Source organism: Carlito syrichta, unplaced genomic scaffold (genome assembly GCF_000164805.1).
Source record: "Carlito syrichta isolate Samal-C Ts95f unplaced genomic scaffold, Tarsius_syrichta-2.0.1 Scaffold305649, whole genome shotgun sequence".
NCBI lineage: Eukaryota > Metazoa > Chordata > Mammalia > Primates > Tarsiidae > Carlito > Carlito syrichta.
In genome coordinates, this window is record NW_007249745.1 from 547,983 (window position 1) to 553,849 (window position 5,867).

The following is a 5,867-nucleotide window of genomic DNA, read 5'->3' on the forward strand; positions in this document are numbered from 1 at the left end:
GACAGAGTGAGACTCCAACTCAAAAAAAAAAAAAAAAAAGTTGCTTATATTTATCTAAAATTCAGATTTTTTTTTATTTTTTGAGTTGGAGTTTCACTCTGTCGCCCAGACTGGAGTGCAGTGGCACGGTCCCGGCCACCCCAGCCTCAACCTGCTGGGCTCTGGTGATCCTTCTGCCTCAGCCTTCCAGGTAGCTGGAACTACAGGCCCGCACTACCACGCCCGGCTAGTTTTTTTAATTTATTGTAGAGATGAGGTCTCGCCAAGTTGCCGAGGCGGGTCTCGGACCTGCGGGCTCAGGCAATCCACTCGCCTCGGCCTCCCAAAGTGCTCGGATTACAGGGTGAGCCACTGAGCCCGGCCTAAAATCAGATTTAATTGGGCACCTGTTTTATTTGCTAAATCTAGTAACCCTATTCTCTTGTCTACAACATTGGTCTTGCTAACTTACTGTATTATTGCATCTCTGCTTGGAAGAAATTACTTGTGTTCCAAAATTAACTTGGAGTAGGGGCTAAAATGAACACTCCGTGTTACTCAGTTTGGGGGAAACCTCTGAGTGGGAATATTTGAACGACTTGATAAAAGTTGGGAACATATTGACCCTACGCTTGAGGGGTGTGATCAAGACGCCCCCTTGGAGCTCCCCCTAGTGGCTGGAAGAGTAACCGCTCCGCCTTCCGTTTCACTGTACCAAATACCCCACATCCGGTACCCGGCTTGTGTCCAGGGACCAGGCTGGCATCAGGTCACCACCCAAGTTTTCCATACTTTTCCTCAATACAGATCCTGAGAAGCTGTGGCCTACTGGGACCAGAAATTACCCCAGGACTCAGCGCTTTGGTCTCAAATGAGCTGCCCTACTTCAAGTGTACTTCACTTTCAGTGAGATGCACTATATGAAATTTGGAAGGCTGGCCGCGTTGGCTCATGCCTATAATCCCAGCACTCTGAGAGGCCGAGGTGAGAGGACTGCGTGAGCCTACGGGTTCCAGATCGGCCTGGGCAACTTGGTGAGACTCCAACTCTACAATAAATCAACAAATTAACCGGGCGTGGTGGCGTGCACCTGTAGTTCTAGATACTTGGAAGGCTGAGGCGGAAGGATCTCCTGAGCCCACCAGGTCGAGACTGCGGTGGCGGGGAGCGTGCTAGTGCCCTCTAAACATGGGACATGGGACACTGTGGGACCTTGGGGACCTGTGCCTAGTAGATATATCTCCTGTGGGTCGTGTTTTCTGAATTCTAAACATCTAAAACAAGAGTGTGCATGAGGAGAGAAGCTGTACGGAATAGAAACCCATTTAGATTAGCGTAATGAAAAACAGGGACGACTGGGCGCAGTGGCTCAAGCCTGTAATCCCAGCACTTTGGGAGGCTGAGGCAAGAGGATTGACCGAGCCCAGGGGTTCGAGACCAGCCTGGGCAACTTGGTGAGACCTTGTCTCTACAATAAATCAGAAAATTAGCTGGGCATGGTAGCATGCTCCTGTAGTTCCAGCTACTTGGAAGGCTGAGTCAGAAGGATTACCTGAGCCCAGCAGGTCGAGGTTGTGGTAGCTGTGAACATGCCACTGCACTCCCGCCTGGGCGACAGAGTGAGACTCTAACTCAAAAACAACCAACCAAACAAACAAACAAACCAGAGGGACGTTACTATAAGGCTATGAGAGTTTCTCCACTAATCCCAAGAGCTCAAAAGGGACTAGACCTATGTGTTCTGGACTTCTAGACTTATCCATTACAGAGGTCATGAATCACATGTGACTTTTTTTTTTTTTTTGCATTGAGTTCTCTCACTCTGTCGCCCAGGCTGGAGTGCAGTGGCACAATCACAGTTCAACCTCTTGGGCTCAGACAATCCTCCAGCCTCAATCTCCCGAGTAGCTGGGACTATAAGCATGCACCACCATGCCTGGCTAATTTTTTTTTTTTTGAGTTGGAGTCTCACTCTGTCGCCCAGACTGGAGTGCAGTGGCTGCTCCCGGCCACCGCAGCCTCGACCTGCTGGGCTCCGGCGATCCTTCTGCCTCAGCCTTCCGAGTAGCCGGAATTACAGGCGTGTGCTACCACGCTCGGCTGATTTTTTGATTTATTGTAGAGATGAGGTCTCGCTGCCCAGGCGGGTCTCGAACCTGTGGGCTCAGGCAATCCACTCACCTCAGCCTCCCAAAGGCGCGGGATTACAGGCTGAGCCACCGAGCCAGGCTAATTTTTTTTTTTTTTTGAGTTAGAGTCTCAGTCTGTCACCCAGGCTGGAGTTCAGCAGCATACTCTTGGCCACTGCGGCCTCCACCTGCTGGACTCAGGTGATCCTTCTACCTCAGTCTTTCAAGTAGCTGGAACTACAGGCGCGCGCTACCACACCTAGCTAATTTTTTGATTTATTGTAAAGACTAGGTCACACCAAGTTGCCCAGGATGGTCTTGAACCCCTGGGGTCAGGCAATCCTTTCATCTCAGCTTCCCAAAGTACTGAGATTACAGGCTTGAGCCACCGTACCCGGCCCCTGATTTTATTTTTGTAGAGATGAGGTCTTGCTATGTTGCCCATCCTGGTCTCAAACTCCTGGCTCAAATGATCCTCCTGCTTTGGCCTCCCAGAGTGCTGGGATTACAGGCCACTGCACCTGGCCAACATGTGGCTATTTAAATGAATTAAAATTAAGCCTGGGCTCTTTTGGGTCCTCACTTCCAAGATGACAAAGAAAAGAAGGAACAATAGTCATACCAAAAAGGGCCGCGGCCATGTGCAGCCTATTTGCTGCATGAGCTCCGCCCAATGCGTGCCCAAGGATAAGGCTATTAAGAAGTTTGTTGTCGGGCTCGGTGGCTCAGCCTGTAATCCTGTACCTTGGGAGGCTGAGGTGAGTGGTTTGCCTGAGCCTGCGGGTTCGAGACCCGCACGGGCAACTTGGCAAGACCTCATCTCTACAATAAATCAAAAAATTAGCCGGGAGTGATAGTGCACGCCTGTAGTTCCAGCTACTTGGAAGGCTGAGGCGGAAGGATTGCCGGAGCCCAGCAGGTTGAGGCTGCGGTGGTCTGGGGGACAGTGAGACTCCAACTCAAAAAAAAAAAAAGAAAAAAGAAGTTTGTCTTTGGGAGGTCGAGGCAAGAGAATTGCCTGAGCTCTCAGGGGTTCAAGACCAGCCTGAGCAACATGGCAAGACCTCGTCTCTACAATAAATCAAAAAAATTAGTTGGTCATGGTGGCACATGCCTGTGGTTCCAGCTATTTGGAAGGTTGAGGCGGAAGGATCACCTGAGCTCAGTAGGTCGAGGCTGCAGTGGCCATGAGCATGCCATTGCACTCCAGCCTGGGCGACAGAGTGAGACTCTGACTCAAAAAAACCCCCAAAACCAAAAAAGTTTGTCATGGCCAGGTGCAGTGGCTCACACCTCTAATCCCAGCATTTTGGGAGGCTGAGGTGAGAGGATTGCCTGAGTCCACGGGTTTGAGACCAGCCTGGGCAACTTGGCGAGACCTCATCTTTACAATGAAAAAAAAAATAGCTGGTGTGGTAGCGTGCATCTGTAGTTCCAGCTACTTGGAAGGCTGAGGTGGAAGGATCGCCTAAGTCCAGCAGGTCAAGGCTGCAGTGGCCATGAGCGTGTCATTGTACTCCAGCCTGGATGTCAGAGTGAGACTCCAACTAAAAACAAACAAACAAAAAGAAGTTTGTCATTTGAAACATAGTCAAGCTGTCAGGGACATTTCTGAAGTGAGTGTCTTTCATGCCTCTGTACTTCCCAAGCTGTATGTGAAGCTGCATTACTGTGTGAGCTGTGCCATTCACAGCAAGGTAGTCAGGGATTCGGTTCATAAAGTCCGCAGGACTGAACATGCCCATGCTGATTTAGACCTGTGGGTGCTGCCTCCCGACCTCCACCGAAGCCCATAAGGAGCTGAGTCCTTAAGGACAGAAGAACAAATATCTTCTGGAAAGAAATTAAATGGAGATTTTTTGTTTTGTTTTGTTTTGTTTTGTTTTTTGAGTTGGAGTCTCACTCGGTCACCCAGACTGGAGTGCAGTGGCCACTCCCGGCCACCGCAGCCTCGACCTGCTAGGCTCCAGCGATCCTTCCGCCTCAGCCTTCCAAGTAGCTGGAATTACAGGCATGCGCTACCATGCCCGGCTGATTTTTGGATTTATTGTAGAGATGAGGTCTCACTGCCCAGGCGGGTCTCGAACCCACGGGCTCAGGCAATCCACTCACCTCAGCCTCCCAAGGCGCAGGATTACAGGCTGAGCCACCAAGCCCGGTTGAGATTATTCTTAAAAAGCAAGTTAAGCCTGGGCAACATAGCGATACTCTGTCTCTACCATAAATACATAAATAAGTAACCAGGTGTGTTGGCTGTGCCTGTAGTTCTAGCTACTAGGAAAGCTGAGGTGGGAGGGTCGCTTGAGCCCAGGAGGTTGAAGCTGCAATGAGCTGTAATGGTGTCACTGTACTCCAGTCTGGGCAACAGAGTGAGACCCTGACTCAAAAAAAAAAAAAAAAAAAAAAAAAAAGAAAGAAAAGAAAAAGACTGAATTTACTTGACAGACAAGGGAGCTCACCAGTGAAAAATAAATTCACTGGAAGTTTGCTGACAGGGAGAAGTCAAGAGAGTTTTGAGTACTGGGAAAGGGTTTCATAGTCATCTTGCTAATTAAGAATTAAAAAATGACTGGGCTGGGTGGATCAGCCTGTAATCCCAGCACTTTGGGAGGCGAGTGGATTGCCTGAACCCGCAGGTTCGAGACCAGCCCAGGCAACTTGGCGAGACCTCATCTCTACAACAAATTTTTTTAAAAAATTAAAAAATTAGCCGGGCGTGGTAGTGTGTGCCTGTAGTTTGGCTACTTGGAAGGCTGAGGTGGAAGGATTGCTGGAGCCTAGCAAGTCAACGCTGGGGTGGCCGTGAGCATGCCACTGCACTCTGGTCTGGGCCACAGAGTGAGACTCTGACTCAAAAAAAAAAAAAAAAGAAGAAGAAGAATTAGAAACTAACCCTTTGGATAGAATGCATTGAATCTACAGGTATGAGTCAACTGGTTAAAAAAGTTCCATTGCACATTGGTCAGGAGGGAGTTTTCAGTTAGGTCTAATAAGGGTCTGGCATCCAGGGGTCACTCAAAGTCCACACCTGTTTATTAGCTTCATCTGGTTGGTATCAGTTGTGATGAAATACAATACTCAGTTTTGATATATCTTAGGTAAATGTTCCTGTAAATGGAAATCTTTCCTTTTTGTTTTTTAGACACAAGGTCTCACTCTGTCACCCAGGCCGGAGTGCAGTGGCATCATCACAGCTCACTGCAACCTCAACCTCATGGGCTCAAGCAATCTTCCTGTCTCAGTTCCCTGAGAAACTGGGACTACAGGTGCATACTACCATGCCCAGCTAACTTTTTAATTTTAATTTTTTGTAGAAACAGGGTCTGCTATGTCATCCAGGTCTCAAACTCCTGCCTTGCCCTCCCAAAGTGCTGGGATTACAGGCTGAGCCACCGAGCCCGGCTGCCAATTGTCTTTGGACGTCTTTGGATGCACCTGTGGTCTGCCATAGCACATGTATCTGGATTGCAGTTTCCCGCTGTTCCTGAATAAATGCTTTGGTTTGGCGAGTTGGTCTCTCTGTCGCTTGTTTTAGGTTGACACCTGCCTGTTTCTTTCTGTCTGGAATGTAGTTGTGTGAGGTGTGAGCTTGGAAGCTGCAGCAAACATATTGTTTGATTAGGTGACAAACTTAAGGATTAAAGCACCCCCTTCATATTGTTGAGCTCCTGCACTAACTCTGAACCCTCCAGATTTCTTTTTCTTTTCTTTTCTTTTTTTTTTTTGAGTCAGAGTCTCACTCTGTTGCCCAGGCTGGAG